We start from the raw sequence: 17238 nt of genomic DNA, 5'->3' as shown, positions 1-17238 counted from the left end.
CTTGATCACCTACGTTTTATATGTTCAGGACATGGTTCCACGCACTCTTATACTGATGCAGGAACATTTCATGAAGAGATCGTTTTTTGTTAACAACACTAAAACAAGGGACATCACTCTACTGCTACCTTATGTAGACATGAAACCACACATGATTACCTTCCATGGCCTTATGAAACGTAACAAGAGGCTAAAAGAAATTGTACAAAAAGATTACTTGTGAACTGATGTTGTAAATGCATATTGTATCTTACGTGAATGAAACCCAGTGATAAGGGATACTGATACATTGGGAACAGTAGCGTTAGGCTTTTGGAAACATATCTTTTGATGCTTCCTCATCTTAATTATTTTTATAAAATACATTTGAATTTGTCCTGGTGAATAAAATCATGGTATGGTTGGTTACTATGGTAACAATGTTGTAGTCATGGAGAATTTGATCTGGATTGGTGACAAGTGTGGTGCTGGCAAGACAGTGTAGTAAACCCTTATTTTTGTTTAGGTTAGGGTTAATGTTAATGTGCTTCCGGTCAATTCATATATTGCCCAGACATTTCCAAGGTTTGAAACAAAAAGACAAAATTGTACATTCATTTCATCTTCATAGTTATCTCTCTGGACACAAGAAGTGTTTTCAGCATTTAAGGTTCACATAAAAATATTGACAAATACAGCTCTCAAAATGGCTACATGTATACAGGTTTGTGAGGTGAGAAAAAGACACAAGTGAAGTTTCATTTTTGTTTTTATGGTATCTGTGGGTGGAGGTATTGAATCTTTTACCCCAGTTGATAAATCTCTCCATGAATGTGTGATAACACCTCGATAATATAAATTCTTTGCTTCTGTCAAGGGTAATAATGTCTGATGTGCACCTCTTTGTAGCAGTGTCATCCAAGCCACTACTGCCACAAGAAGGCGTACATCAGACCGCTGTACCCAAGGTAGACGTTTACAACGTACATGTATTTATAATACTGCCATGTTAAATGTACAAAATACTATTTACACTTTATTTTAAAACTCAATAAGCTCACTACCAACTACTTCTATATGACATGAAATCAAAATGGTGTCTGCCTCTCGACTTAATTTGTAAAGTCAGTGAAACATATATTTAAGCTTAAAATTGCTATAAATATGGTCAATAATGTGTAAGTTGAGTGTGCATAAAGTTCAGTGTAGAAAATAGTGTTAGCTAGAGCATTGATAGTGACAGGGGTGTTGAGTGGTTGTCATGGCAGCGGTTCATATTGTTCCTAATTATCACTCTCCAGGGAGGGGTGACACAGAAACTTGTTAAAGTGTCATTGACCATTGAAATTGAAGTATTTTACATGAAGGTTAGATAAAGATTAGCTTTGAAATTCCAAAGTAAATGAAGGAAGTGTAGTTTCTTCAGCCAGTTGGAAGTCAGCTGTCTGAAACAATTTGACCTTGGTGTTTAACTACGTCTATTTTTTGCAATTTTGACAAAATGTCAATTATTTCTTTGATGGAACTACTGTTTTGGTGAGATGCTGCAACAAACAGTGCAGAAAATATTGGCAACTCATATAGTTGTAAAGATATAAAGGCAGTGTGTTATGTATTTACATGTTTAACATATTTTAATTTTGAGATTCGCTAGTCTAAATGTTTCATTCTTTAATGCTGAGAAGTTAGAGTGTTTAATTTGAAGACCCATCAAGAATATTGGTGCTGTTCTTGGTCATCTTGGCATTGGAGATGTCATCACCTGTTCACACAGAGAAAAGGTCAGACTGTACTGAAATATTCTGAGTCAAAAAAGAAACTTCACATTTTTTCTTCAGGGCACTCTAAAAGAACAAGAGATGGTGAGGTGGTTAAACTGTTATTATTTCGTTACTGTGATCTCTGCGATGTACTCGATACACTGACAGTGCCATAATTAGTTCCGTTAGGCTACACCTCTGTTTCAAAACATGGGTATACAGAATGCCAAGTCACAAGAAAAACACTTGAATGGAGATTGGCAGCTCGCAACTGATTTCGAATGGTCTGTGAGGACAGTTGACCTCTAAACATCTCAGCCCTGGTTCGTGTAGCTGGCAGAAATCTATCACATAGGTGACGTAGGACGATTTGACGATCTTCTCTGCTCATGAAGTCACACGTGGACCATTTTGTGAAGTTTCTTTTTTTGACTCAGTATACTTTTAAAATTCTAATCAGAAGTGGATACATTGTCATATGCAGCATTGTGTGGGTAAAAATGTCACCATCATAAACAAACTGTTGATAAATATGTCATTAATATTTATGTTTTCACTTTCATCAAATATACTCATTCACTTCCGTCGTCTCTTTTGCATACAATTTGCATCTGTTTCAACTGATGCCATTTGGACAGGGAAACAGCTTGTGATCCTTCATTGTCTTTCTGACATGTTGTTATATACTTGTGATTGCAGACATTTTTCTATTGAAACAAGGGCATTTTATTCACAGAAACTTAATATTCTGTTATGATTAGTGAAATTGATTTTGCCATGAATGTGTACATAGTCATTTTGTGAATTCTAATTTGATCCATATGAATGCATCAATGATATATAATACTACATTAAAGTTAAGGACAATCTGATTCTCGCTATTGTAACATGAAAGAATCGGATGCCCTTAACTTTTTTAGAGTAGTATGGTTCATGCCAGTAATGGTAAAGTGATTTTGCCAATCTGGTGTTCACTCATTTTGTGACCTCACCACTGTACTATGTATCTCGGTGTAAACTGTCGCTTACATTTTATTGTTCACTTGAGCAAGAGGCTTTTGTGAGCTGTGTGTGCTGAATCGTCTGTCAACAGTTCATGTGATTCTTTTGTTCTCAAAAACTTAAATATGGTACAAGTTCAACATGTTGTGTCTTGTAGATACAAGGGGATTAAAATGTAACAGCAGGATTGTACAATGTATACAGTTAACTTGAACACAGCATATTTCCCATTGAACTGAACTAGCACAGCCAAACACCCAAACCACTTTTTGTGCTGTTTGTCACACTGTGCAGACTTGACAAAACTCAGTGTGCTGTTTGTCACACTGTGCAGACTTGACAAAACTCAGTGTGCTGTTTTCCACACTTTGCAGACTTGACAAAACTCAGTGTGCTGTTTGTCACATTGTGCAGACTTGACAAAACTCAGTGTGCTGTTTTCCACACTTTGCAGACTTGACAAAACTCAATGTGCTGTTTTCCAAACTTTGCAGACTTGACAAAACTTAATGTGATGTTTTCCAAATCTCACAATCTTGTCAAAACTTAATGTATTTTCAACACTAAACCTAACATAGACAACACTCAATGCAATGTATTTCACACTTAACAAAGCCTTCCGCAACCTTCAAAAGCATAAATGAGAAACAAGATGAAAGTTTTCAACACTTAACATTGCGTGCTTGGTAGATTGCTCAACACGTAAGATAGAAAATACACGAAGCCTCATTGACATCTTACACGTCCTGGGAGAGAAACACAGACACTCTTCACACTATTGAAGAATGACTACAGAGGGATGAACAATTTCTTTACAACAATGAGAGCAACATCTTGGTGTAGGCTCCACCATGGCTATCAAGCAAGTGTTAGAACCTCCACCAAAACGCCACTCTCACCGTAATAAAGAAGTTGATCATCCATATTATTGTCATCCATCTAAATATCTCTCAAACAAGGTATATTACTAAAAGCAGCGGAAGACCCACCTCACAAACTCTCCTCCCTACTAAACAATCACAACATTTAATGTCTGCGATGTGAGCTACAGGACACCAAGTTTGTCCATTTTTAATTAAAAGGTGCAATTTGTAAATACACCTGCATATATATTCATCACCATGGTAACTGACATGCCTGTTTCCCCATCATTTTATCCCTGCACTTCAATCAAAGTCAACTTTTAGAGCACATAACACACCATTTTAACTACCAATTTCATTCTTAATTGCACTTCATGACTGTTTGACAAAACAAACCTTGAAATAATCGTCTTATGTAATATTTGTTGCCTCTGCTGAAAAAGCTCCCCCAGAAAAAGGTACATGTCAAAGATTTATTATAGCAGGATCTGAATTTTCTCATAAACGTTGTGTCATGCGTTTGTCGGACTTCCGTCCTATAGCTCCTTGTCACTGTTGATCTATGCCAACCCCTGATGGAGCTAGTTGTTTATTTGACAAGTGTTAGGTAATGGTTGTTGATGTGATATGTAAAGTGTCTATTAATCTTTCTTTGTTGCTCCTGTTTAAGTTCGAGTTTCGGAGTTGAAGTGGCCTTAACGTGGTGTGAGATATGTCTTGATCTTCAGCAGATATATTTGCTGTATGTGTTTTTCTCATTTTGGACAACATCTTATATTACAAATTCAACGTATGATAATGAACTGTGCATTTGTTTCCGAATGTTTAAATGTCTCCATTTGTAAAAGATAAGACATTTGTTTGGGTTTTGATTTGTAGTTATAAACTGAGGTTTAGGTAATCTAAAGACAGAACTCACCTGGGCCAACCCTGAAATAGTTCCTGTTTCAGTCATTTAAAGTTTGAGTTTTAAGTGTTTAGTGATAAAACAATCACCTGTCATTCTATTTACTTTCTGGTTAATGGATGTTGTGTATTTTGATAAGAGATCAGTGCTTATGAATAGGATTTTGGATGCAGCGAGGCTGATTGTATGTCATGACTGGAAAACAATTTCCTCATAACAGCTTTGTCTTTTGAACAGATGATATTTACAAAGAAGCATGGAAAAAAAGAAGAAATTTCTCTTTCCCTCAACTAACACAGAACAACTTTAATTATTGTTGTAGGTGGTGTTTGTTTTCATGTCAGGTTATTTACTCTTCTGTAATCTTGGAACAATTATCATTTTTATAGAATCAAAAAGTGTCACAGACATGGAAGAATATTTAGCAACATGCCTATTAATCTTCTTGAAAAAAGATGAATATACACCCCAATATGATTCAAACAATATCCCATTTTTTATGACAATAATTTGTCCTTCGCTATTATACAGCAAATTTACAAGTGTCAGAACTGCCGACAAAGAGTGCTGTGTATTTTCTCGTCTTCTTCAGTCTATTCAGTCTGTTACAATTGTTTGTTAAAAATCGTTTTCAAAACACTTTTTTCTATGTGTGACTTGGAGTCATTGGCTACTTTGACTTTCAAACTATTTTTAACTGACCTTTGTCCATTGTTTAATTGATGCAGCCATTTGGCATTTAGTGCGTTGAAATTAACTTATTTTTAGACATTTTTAAAATGTTTCCCTCCCCTTTGTATAATACTTGACAAGACGGTGCTGATGTAGGGGACAAGATGTCTGATAGATATGGTTTATGCAGTATTCACATTTTACCCTTGTTTTATTGTACAGGGAAGTATTCGCTAAATGTAACTAGTGCTGTTGCTTTGATCAGTGGCAGTGTGCCCAAAATGCTGATCAGATTCATCTGACTGTCATCAAGCTGATTCTAAATTTATTTGACAAGACGACCTGAATTCTATTTCTTAAGGCAACACTGCATTTTATTTTATTATAATTTCTTTTTTACTGCATACAGCTGCAAGATTGCTGATGTGGCAGTAACTACTCTCTCTCTCACTGTACTTCCTGGTTTTTAAGTGTACAATTTACGTTAGCAAACTTTAAAAGCACATTTGGAATATTGACAACTAAGTTTAACATCCTTTCTTTGAGTTGCACCCTGTATTGCACTGATGTTCATTTCATTACATGACCTCATGTCAAGGTGATCAACTCTACCCTGTCATGGCTTTCTTATATTGGAGGTGAATTTTGAATGCAAGACTGTTCATCTGAAACCTGAAACAGTTATACCAAGATCATTTTTCAATAGCGTCTATTTCCTTGTACATATCATGTTGATGTATATATTACCTTATTGAGTATTTTATCATTGATACAATGTAAATATGTTCATTTCAAGTTGAATGCCCACCTGTGATTGTCTGATGGTTTTAGCAGTAAAATGTCTCTCAAGGACACATTAAACTCTCACACAAACGTTATAACATATTAAACCCAATAAGTGCCTCAATTAATTAAGAGTGTTTTTGACAGTCTCCTTTCCAGTCCTTTCCTATCTCTCTCCCCCTTTTCCCCGTTCCCCTCCCCCTTCTCGCTTTCTTTTCCTCCTCCCATCCTTCCTTGCTAGACAGCAGTAATTCAAGGCTTCATCAGATGCAGTTTCATCTTGATGTTCAGCGTTTGAAGCCCACTTCTTGTCTCACAGTTGCTTCAAGGACATTTTGTAATTTGGTTTGCACTCCACAGATGATCATTATCGTATAGCAGTAAGGTCTAAAAAACACATGGTATTTAAAATAGAAACTGTCATGACATGATCACATGACCAAGGATGACAGTCATCATACATGAAACAGTTTGTTCGTTCATCAGAAACATGTAACTAATTTGTTGTTGATAACAAAATTGCACCGTCCAAATTGATAATATTTTCTAGAACTGCACCATTGTGCTGGAATTTGTGTTAACAAACTGAGATGTTTATTGGGTTAAATATGGTATACCCCATGACATTTTGAAAACATGCCATTTAATCTGCTTTAATGTGTTAATGTCACTGATTGACAATTCGAACTTAACATATCAGGAGAAAAAAAAAAATTTTATTTTTGACTTTTATTCATCAAGATTATATGAGTATACACACGTTGATGTGACATACCTTCACATCATATGTGTTGAGAATACATGAACATGTCATTGATGGTAAGTGTATAAGGAACAATTGACACATTTACAGTAAAGTGTTTACAGATTGTTTATTGTACAGTATTTTGTTTATTTCATGGTGTAAACATCTGTACACATTTTCTATAGTCATTTGAAACAAAAATGTTCTGTCCAAACTATACATTAAGGGAAAACAATCTTTTTATTGTTAAAGCATATGAGAGAGAGAGTTCCCTTGGACACATTTTGTTTTGCTCATAAGGATGGAAACTGTCAATACAGTACTTTTGTAACATACAAGAAATGGTGAGCATAATTATTTTTATGTTATATCTTCAAGACTGCAGTTTATTGTCAACATCAGATCTGAGTAAGACAAATCTGGCCTGTAAGTTAGAGTTATCTCCCTTCTGTCATGTGTTAGCATTAGTGGTGAGAAACGTCTCCAGTGTTGTCATGGGTGCATTTTGGACGTCTGTGCCAGTTTCATAAAGGTTCAACTATTACAAGAAGTATTGTCACTGATGGCCATCAGTTAATATGTTGTAATAGATCTAGATACATTGTCGTCACGTGTCAAAAATTTCATGGGAAACTTACCGGTTTGTTTTTTATCAACACCTGTCATCAAAATCACAATTCAAGTTGGCAATACACCTCGAACATTGGAATGCCAAAATGGACACTGACTTAGGATTAGCTTATGTGGGTTTCCAAAACCAACCATTTGGGTTGGATTTAATCTGCAGGTTTGCCTGTTTCAAACCTAATCATATGATTATGGACCGTTCATAATTTATGGCTTTAGGGGTGCATGATGATGTATCAGTTTTCTGTACATGTATTTCTGGGTGGGGTGTTCAGCAATTGTGTTCATAAAAATATTTTGAAAAGTATGTAAGTGGGGAGGGGGCGTCATTGATTTTGTAAATGACATATCTGGTTGGGGGCCTTACTCTTTGTACGTAAATGTTCGGGTGGGTGGGGGGTCACACACGTTATACATGCTGTTCCATAAAAAGAGTATCATTTCCCTAACTGTAAATTATGAACAGTCCCTTAGTTAATACATCAGTGAAGCAGCTATATCATCCTGCATTCACTCAGGGTGTAAGGTAGTACAGATCTTAAAGTGTCCACTCAACACGACATGTGCCTGTGTGCAATTTCTCAGTGAGTAAAACCCATTTCGGGCCAAAAGTGGTGCAACCAACTCACTCACTTCTACATTCACTAAAGTCTAATTAACATATACTTGATCAAAATGAGAGTGTGAAATTTCAAAAATTGTCAGTTAATTCCAGAGAATTGTTTACATTTGTATTTCTGAAATGTGAAATTTTCAGAATTATCTCATGAAGGTGATGATGTGAAGTCAGTTTGGTTTGTTTCGTAGACACGTGTGTAGGGCAACATTGTTTCTCATAGCATAGTTTATGTTCATCCCATTGTTCATTTATATTTCTAGTTCAACCAAAGATTTGTTGGTATATTTTTTCACAATTTGTTAAGTAGATACAGGTTAAATCAGCCGTTACTTGGTTTAGTGGAGCCAGTGCTCACACATACCTTGTGAATTGATTCATTCACTGTCAGCGAGGACACTTAAAAAAGCATTCAGCTTTTACAAAAAATGAGACAAGATATGAATATGAAAGCATAACGTTTCATAACTTATCACATATTTCACATAGTAATATTTGTTCTCTGTGAACACAACAAAATTTTGTTATGGCCTCTGAAATGTTACCCTTAAGTAACTACTGTGTTCTAGGGGGTGACCCAAATTTATGCAGGGAAATGCTTTTGGCTCTCAAGAATCCCTAGTGGTTAGAACACCTATTGTTAGAACAAAAGTGTTGGTGGCTTATGTCTGGTGTCTGTTTCTAAACAAAATAGCTACAAACCAAAGTCCCTCACTTGTTAAACACGTAAAAGCCTCAATAGCTTGAAAGAAGGTAAATGTATTAAGAAGCTTTCATTTCACTGAATTCATTGGTTCTTGGGAGAATCCTTGTTACAAAGGATAAATAACTGTAAGAGGGAATGTCAACTTTATATTGCTTTCACATGACTAAGAACAGAACTTTTGTAATTACTTTACATAGAATCTAGAGGGGTAGAAAGTCAAGGTATCATTGATTTCCTTTGTTGGGATAAAACTTATTTGAACAATCACAGTTGAGCAGTTAAAAAAGTCTTCTTTAAAACAAGCCCTATCAGGGTGTCTACTCTTTTTTTATGCTAGTCAAAATGTGTATTCAGTGTGCCATAATTCATTGAAAGTCTGTTCCAAGCAAGGGGAGCTTCTCCCAAGGGAAATAACTTCCATTTTGTATTCACTGATACTACTGATATTCTAAGATGTGCTTAGGGTAACAGATCATTGAGACTACTACCTGGTACACATACATAGTTTATCCTCACTCTGAATTAGTACTTTCCTGTATAGGTTGTTCCAGCATGGGAGAGCTTGTTGGTGTCATTATGTCATCTCTGTCTCATCTTGATGTAATCACAGTCAAATGTTGGACACTGTACAGATACCCAGCTTAATAAAAAGTCTTTACTTTTTGCTTTGGTCCTTATTTTTAGGGCTTAGTTGTTGCAGAAGGTGGTGTTTTTAGACTATCCAATTAGACTTTGAAATCATGGTGAAGAAGAAGGTTCTTGTCCGGGTTGTGGCATTGATGTAAATGGCTGAAACTGTTATCAGGAAGTGTTTATGTGAAGGCTTATACTGGGCTTATACATGGACAGTCTTGAGTGCAGCTGTTACCAGGGAGTGGAAATAAGGATGGACATCACTTGGTTTATGCATAGACACAGTGGAGTGCAGCTGTTTCCAGGGAGCATGGAAATAAGGATGGACATCTCTGGGCTTATGCCTAGACACTTTGGAGTGCAGCTGTTTCCAGGGAGTGTAGAAATAAGGATGGACATCACTTAGCTTATGCATGGACACACTGGAGTGCAGCTGTTACCAGGCAGTGTGGAAATAAGGATGGACATCACTTAGCTTATGCATGGACACACTGGAGTGCAGCTGTTACCAGGCAGTGTGGAAATAAGGATGGACATCACTTAGCTTATGCATGGACACACTGGAGTGCAGCTATTACCAGGGAGTGTAGAAATGAGGATGGACATCACTGGGCTTATGCATGGACACACTGGAGTGCAGCTGTTACCAGGCAGTGTGGAAATAAGGATGGACATCACTTAGCTTATGCATGGACACATTGGAGTGCAGCTGTTACCAGGGAGTGTAGAAATGAGGATGGGCATCACTGGGCTTATGCATGGACACACAAGCACTGACGCCCCTAGGCTTCTGCATGGACACATTGGCCTATGGCAGTTACCTTGGACTCTTGAAGTGAGGCCAGGCTTAAGTATGTTTAAGTGCATAAAGGTGTTAACACTGACAACTTTAAGCTTATGGATGGATCTACTGGCCAATACCTGTTACCAGGGCGTCTAATGGTAAGTGCCTATACCACTCGAATGATGCTTGCATATGTGGGATCGCCACTATTACAAAGACGAAAGTGTATACCAGTAACAACCGTCAGCATGGGGACAAGGAGACACTGTGTTACAGTCCTTAAATGGGAGGTTAGAAATAAGGACTGTCAACGCTGAGTTTATGCAGTGACAAACGGGCTTACAAATATTAACAGGGAGTGTGGTGGTAATGCCAGACACCACAGAGCTCGCACATGGTAATAATTGTAGACGCTTGTAGACTGCCACGGTTTCCCTCTGCTAGACCCAGTAAGGCCAAAGTGACCTATACATATAAGAACCAGTGAAGATCCGGGTTAGAATTGGTCTTCAGTAACCCATGCTTGCATATGAAGCCACTAATGGGATCAGGTGGTCAGGCAGGCGGACTTAGTTCACACGTGGCATCGTATCCAAATTGCGTACCTCAGTGCTCACTCTGTTGATCATTGTATCGTCTGGTCCAGGGCCGATTATTTACAGACCGCCGTCATATAGCTGGAATATTGCTGAGTGTGGCGTAGAACTCTCCCACCTGGCATACTTGTAAGAAGGGACTATATGAATGGGTGATCCGACTGAATAGTTGATATACCCCTGATCCCAGGGATCAACGGAATGTTACGAAGTGTCGCGTTAAACAAGCAAACGTGAAACAGTTTGACCTGGCGGTTCCTCACGATGGTTTCTATATGTTTCCAGGATACAATAGCTTTATTCATTTACGTTCATTTACATGTCATGTTAAACACCAACGTTTCCACCGGTGAGGTTCATTATATATGCACACTAATATATAAGCAGCGAGTTTGTAGATTTTGTAATTACCAACGTGCTGACGTTTATGTGTACTTGTAGCCTTGACAACACGCTCCCAGCGCCAAGTCCCAGAGAGAGGTTGCCATGACGATATACACATAGTTCTAGGCAATAGCCGGTGGCGTCCTTTTCTCAGTGACCGATCAATATGTCAAACAATGCTTTGGCGGCGACTTCAAAGCATAGTGATTGCTGTAAAGGTATGAGTAGATATTGGAGTGTAAATAACCTGTCTCGAAACGGTCACGGACCAAATTAAGTTGAGGCATCAGAAAACGAAAAGTTTCCATCCTCGATACTGGTTGTTTCGTTTTCAGATTCGGCTCCTGCAGATGTTTCTCAAACCATTATTTAGTAAAGCCGTTTCTTTGAAATATTTCAAAGTGTCTTGGCCATGTGAGTCCTCTTTTCTAATCTCTTATGAAATTCAGATCACGAAAGTTTCAACCAGTAAGACAAACGATGAGGAAATGGCGCTCTGACTACCTGGAAATGGACAGAGGGTCAATCTGAGACTACCATGATAGAGCTCCTCTTCCGTTTCCCACAACTAGGCCAGGGCGGAGCGTTCTTCGAGAGAGGGCTATCTGTGGTGAGAGAGTGAGAGTGTTGCGCCGCTTTTTACCAGCATTACGGCAACATTACGGCAGAAGTCACCAGCAATGGGTTTCACACATTGAGGGATTCGAACCCAGGTCGTCTTCGTGACGATTGAACACTTTAACCACTAGACTACCCCACCGCTCCACTTATGCAATATAGAGGCGATGGGCTAGTGTAGTGGTAAAGGGATCGGTCACTTTACAAAATACCCGAGTTCGATCCCCAATGGGTATAATGTGGATGCTCATGGTGTACCCAGCCGTGATGTTACTGGAATACTGCTTACTGTAGAGCACAACCTAGCTCACTTACTCATGTCTGTGGGAGGTGGGGTAGCCTAGTGATTAAAGCGTCCACTCGTCACGACGAAAATCCGGGTTCGATTACCAAGTGTGTACAAAGTGTGAAGTCCATCCGCCATGGTATTGATGAAATACTGCTGAAATCGACTCACTCACTCACTACACATATCTGTGGTACATAAATAATGAATAAAGTTACATTCATCCTGCATTTAGTTCACATGTGGTGCTGCTGCACTTGTCTGGGAATATCATGCCTCTGTGAATGACGGATTGCGTATTTTGTTTAGTTTAGTGCTATGATATTAAATTCTCTGTTTGCAAAGATTCATGCGTATGTGTTTAAAACTCTTTCGGACTTTGTATTTAAAATGTTTCTGAACTTGATCTCGTCATTACATGGTTGAATGAAATATCGCCGATATGACGTAATGCCCAACTCAACACAACCTCGTGAGCCCTGGGGAAATGAAGATTTGACATCCCCTCATATTCTATGTTCAAAGGAACACTGACAGAACCAAAACATGCATGATCTTCATTCGTTAAAAACGTAGAGACTGGCTCCGTTTTTTACGGTGATGTTCTTTCCACAATTGGATTGATTCACTTATGGATAGTTCATAGCGAACTGCTCTAACCTGTTTATCCAGACTTTGTTGTTATTTTGCCCGCGATTTGGCAAATACAGCTCTTACACTGTCATACATATGGATTTCAAAGAACACGCACCCATGCCAGTAAAGATAGTAGGTTACAACGTGACTCTACCAGAACCACATTATTCTCTCATGCCTTGCCGTCCCCACCTAAATATCTGGATATGCGAAACTCATTAAACTTCCTTTTAACTGCTTATCTCGAAGGTAAAAAATTCTATCCTCTATTCTGTCGACTCGGCCTCTAAACCACATTATTTCCCCTACTGCATAGCCCCCTTGCAGTATGCGAAATCCCAACATGAAGCACGTCTGGATTTCCCCAGGTTCTGAATTTCCCATCTCACAGAGGCTCATTTACAATTTAAATATGTTTATTACAGTCAAAATCATTGTATTCATAGACTAAGCGTTAGTCTAAAAATCTGTTTAAGATAGGAAAAGAAATCTAAACCTGTCGCGTTGTTTACAGCGTGCAAGATACATGTACATGTTCAGCACGCTTTGACACACAGTCCGAGCATTGCAACCGGTGGGCTACTTGACATACTGAAATAAAATCAGTTCATCTTGGTGGAATGTTCGTCACTTAATGAAAAGTATAACATTAATTCTAACCAAGTGATCATGGTTAACATAAGCTGAGTGAGTCTGGGAGTAACGGGGCCTTGACTGTCCACAAATAGCTCACGTGCAGTCACACCAAGAATAGCTCATATGATGCACTTACAAACTAGGATGGGGTGCCAAGCCCAGCTGGCTAGGATTTATACATACATAATATTGCACGATGTGGTCGTGGTGTGAGTGAAGTGTTTTGCCTAGCTATCGGGGGACTTTAACCCTTAACTTAATTAACCTAGGCTGAACTAATTGAAATTAAAGAGTTGTTTAAGAAAAGGAATGAGCATAAAGAATTCAAGTATTTTAGGAGTAGTTTAGGAGAAATCGTACAAACTAAAAACTACGAGGTAACATATGGGTCGTTTTGTGACCACAAATTCTCCTCTAGTTATTAATCATCAAAACTTTCCAAATGATCCACTGAACAACGACAAAATCAGCCTAGTAATCATGGTCTTTGCTCGTGACTCCTAACCCTGTGAGGTTCGATTGCCCACGTAGGTACACGGTGAGCATGCAGCACATGGTAGTGTACCCTGCCAGGTGTGGCGTAATGCTGCACTCACTCACTCACTCACTCATAACGCCTCAAGTGAAGATATGGCTCATTTTGACCCCTACAAAATGTCCAATTTCAATGTAAACATTTTTTTTTAAATCTATTGTGATTTTTCTAGTGATTTAAAGGCTTTGGTTATACATTAGCCCTTTCTACAATGCGATTTATGACTATAAGATGTATTTTCCACAGAAAAAACATTGAAACCTGAAAATAGATATATATTGCATGCAGACCGAATAAAAGACCAACGGTGTACAGTGATTAGACGTTTCAGAGACGTGATATTCATTTCAAAGTCATATTGCGCTGCCCTGCAATTTCGTGATGTTTCCCCTCCTATACCATGTTCAGCGCGATGGCCTTGCTATATATATATATAAGTATGTTGACATGTGTACAAGTCGAGTCGTGTCGCCCACTGACTCCAGCCTCGCTGTCAACTCAACCGCCATCGTGTTTCTTCCAGTCCCACCTCTTCTCCACTGGCTTCGAGATTCTATATAGACCAACGCTTAGTCTCTGTATATATAAAATTTGGTTATGAACAAATAAACTCATTTAAACTGAAAAGGAGCCCCGATGAAACTGGAAATTCAGAACCTGTGGTAATCTAGGCTCGCTTCACTTAGAGCTTTGAATTTAGCAGCTAGGGAGGACAGGGAAAATAATGTGGTTCAGGGACTTTTGGACAGACTGGAGCTTAGAATTTTTTTCACCTTCGAGATAAACAGTTGAAAGGTAGTTTTAATGACCTCATCCCTCGTAAATCCCACTTAACCAGTCTTACGTGAAACAACATGTTGTCGGTGTGAACTCGAGCACAAACATTCAGTTTATGAAGTATCACGACCTAATGAAAGATCGAATGTAGACAAACAATGGAAACATTAGTACATGTCTGTGCTTTAGGGAGTGAGTATGGTTTTGCGCCATTTTCTGCAATATTCCAGCAATGGGCTTCAAACATTGTACTCATTTGGGAAATCAAACCTGGATCTTCGACGTGACGAGTAAAGGCGACGAAACAGACAACCTGTACTATATGTTTGCAAAATTTCAATCCGAGTAGAGGGGTTGTCTCAATGGCTTCTAATCATCATGTGGCTCTGCTTGTCGTAAAAGGCGACTAACGGGAGCGGGTGGTCAGGCTCGCTAACTTGGTTGACACGTGTCATTGGTTTCCAGTTGCGCAGATCGATGCTCATACTGTTGTTCACTGGACTGTATGGTCGAGACTCGAGTATTTACGGACCACCACCATATAGCTGGAATATTGCTGAGTGCGGCGTAAAACAAAACTCACACACTCTCTCTCCATTTCGGCCGTCGTCATGGTTTTGTGTTTGCTGTTGTTGTTTGTTTTGGGTTGTTGTTTTTTGTTTGTTTGTTTGTTTGTTATTTTCTTTCGTGTTATTTTAGAATAGTCACTCCCGGGCTAGAGTAGCATGTCCCACATTGACAAGACAAGCAAAAGTTAACCAACTCCTTTCTGTGTCATGGAAATGCGTATGTTCCTCTATTTACCAACATACATTCAAGCAGCACCTCGTGCATATTCCGAGACAGGCCGAACAAAGGTCCTCTTATAAGCAACGGAGAGATGCGGGTTGCGACGAAGGGCTTCTGTACTTTACGGAAAGATGGGAGTGGTGACGATTGTACCTTGCCCAGAAGCATCCAGTCTTGATCAGCTCGACAGGCGCGAGTGGTAACCGTCCCACAGTCCCTGAACCACATTATTTCCCTACTCCCTTGCCCTCCCTGCAATGATTAAACACTAAATGAAACAAGTCTAGGGTTCCTTGGGACTGAATCTCCCATCTCAATTACTTTATTTGTTACTATCAAAATTTTATATATTCAGAGACTGAGCGGTATGTAGTCTCTGCGTGTGGGTTCCGTCTGGGCGCAAACGGCTATAGCTGAAAGAATTGTCATCTCGTGGGACTACATACAGCGTATATTTCCCCCATGGTCTTCCCTCGGGGGTTACCCCTAGCTGTCATCTCTTCCTACTGCCAGCAGATTCTTACGCAGAAAGATATGACAGAAGTAAATTCCGTGGATAGAGAATGATATTTTCCCCACATATCGTATATACTGCAGCTTACTGAAACACATCGGACCTGTTGAAATACATTTATTTTTCTCTCAGTGTCCAGTGAACTATTCTCATGAGGGGAGTTTTGACCGAACTAATTGAAGTCAAACGTACGGCGTGTAGTGTCGTATTTGCAAATACTATGTCACGCTGAAGGCCTGGGTTCGATTTCTCACATTGGTAGAATGTGTGAAGTCATTGTCCGGTGTCCATCGCCGACATATTGCCGGATTACAGCAAAGTGTGGCGTAAATCTGAACTCTCCCACTGACTATGGAAAATATCGAATCAGTATATCAGTAGACTTCAGTCTTCATATAGCCATTTATGAATTTATGGCTGGGGGTGGTGGTGGGATGGGGTGTCAACCATTTTGTTCATAAAAATATTTGTACAATTTGGGAGGGTGGGGGTGCCTTGATTTTGTACATGACATGCATGGGGGTCACAGATATTTGGGGGGAAGGGGGTGGGGGGAGTGCATTCACATTGCATTTGAAAAAAACCGTAAAACATCCCGTATACGACCTAGCAACGATGAAAAGAAAACTTTTAACAACATGCAAATATCAAGAAAACCCGAGTGTCTAGGTCGAGCTAGCCAGCGTTGAGCTACAGGAACGCCTCCCTGCACGACTGTACAGAGGTAGGTATTTTTAGATGCAGATCACACACAGCCGAGTGAGAAAGACGACGGGCGTTCGTTGTGTGGATCTAACGCATATCGCGCCACTGACTCACTGCATATATACCTTCTTGATAGCTTGATTAAAAACTTAACATACAACAGACACGAAAACAATTATACATATTATATGACGTGCCAGTGTCTGAAATTATGGTAATAAGATTAGCTTATTTTGGGTTTACTTAGAGCTGGTCCAACTTTTTGTTTGAAGAAAAGGCGATTCTGAGTTGTCAACTGGCATCGGGGGTTGTAATAGGCCTCAAGTACCCTATTGTGATAATATTGGGTGTTGCATGCCTGGTCTGATTGCGTTCTGTCAGACCATGCATAGAATAATGTCTAGTCTCTGAAACATACATGTTTAACCAAAAAAGCTGATATTAAAAATATATAATATAATGAAAAGGGGACCTGACAGTTTGCACATTTTCATAGGCTGTGGAAATCTAGACTTGCCAAATTTTATAGCCTTGCGTAGGCTTAAATCATTGGATATATTTGCTTCGGGGTCTGTATGACAGACTAGTTCCTGCTGTAATACGGTGGTTTGAATGACCCATACAGCATCAGTAACAGACCTTAATCATACAGCCTCAGTGTAAAACAATACAATTTGAGCTTGAC

This window comes from Haliotis asinina, chromosome 8 (assembly GCF_037392515.1).
Source record: "Haliotis asinina isolate JCU_RB_2024 chromosome 8, JCU_Hal_asi_v2, whole genome shotgun sequence".
NCBI classification, from domain to species: domain Eukaryota; kingdom Metazoa; phylum Mollusca; class Gastropoda; order Lepetellida; family Haliotidae; genus Haliotis; species Haliotis asinina.
This window is presented reverse-complemented; position numbering follows the sequence as displayed.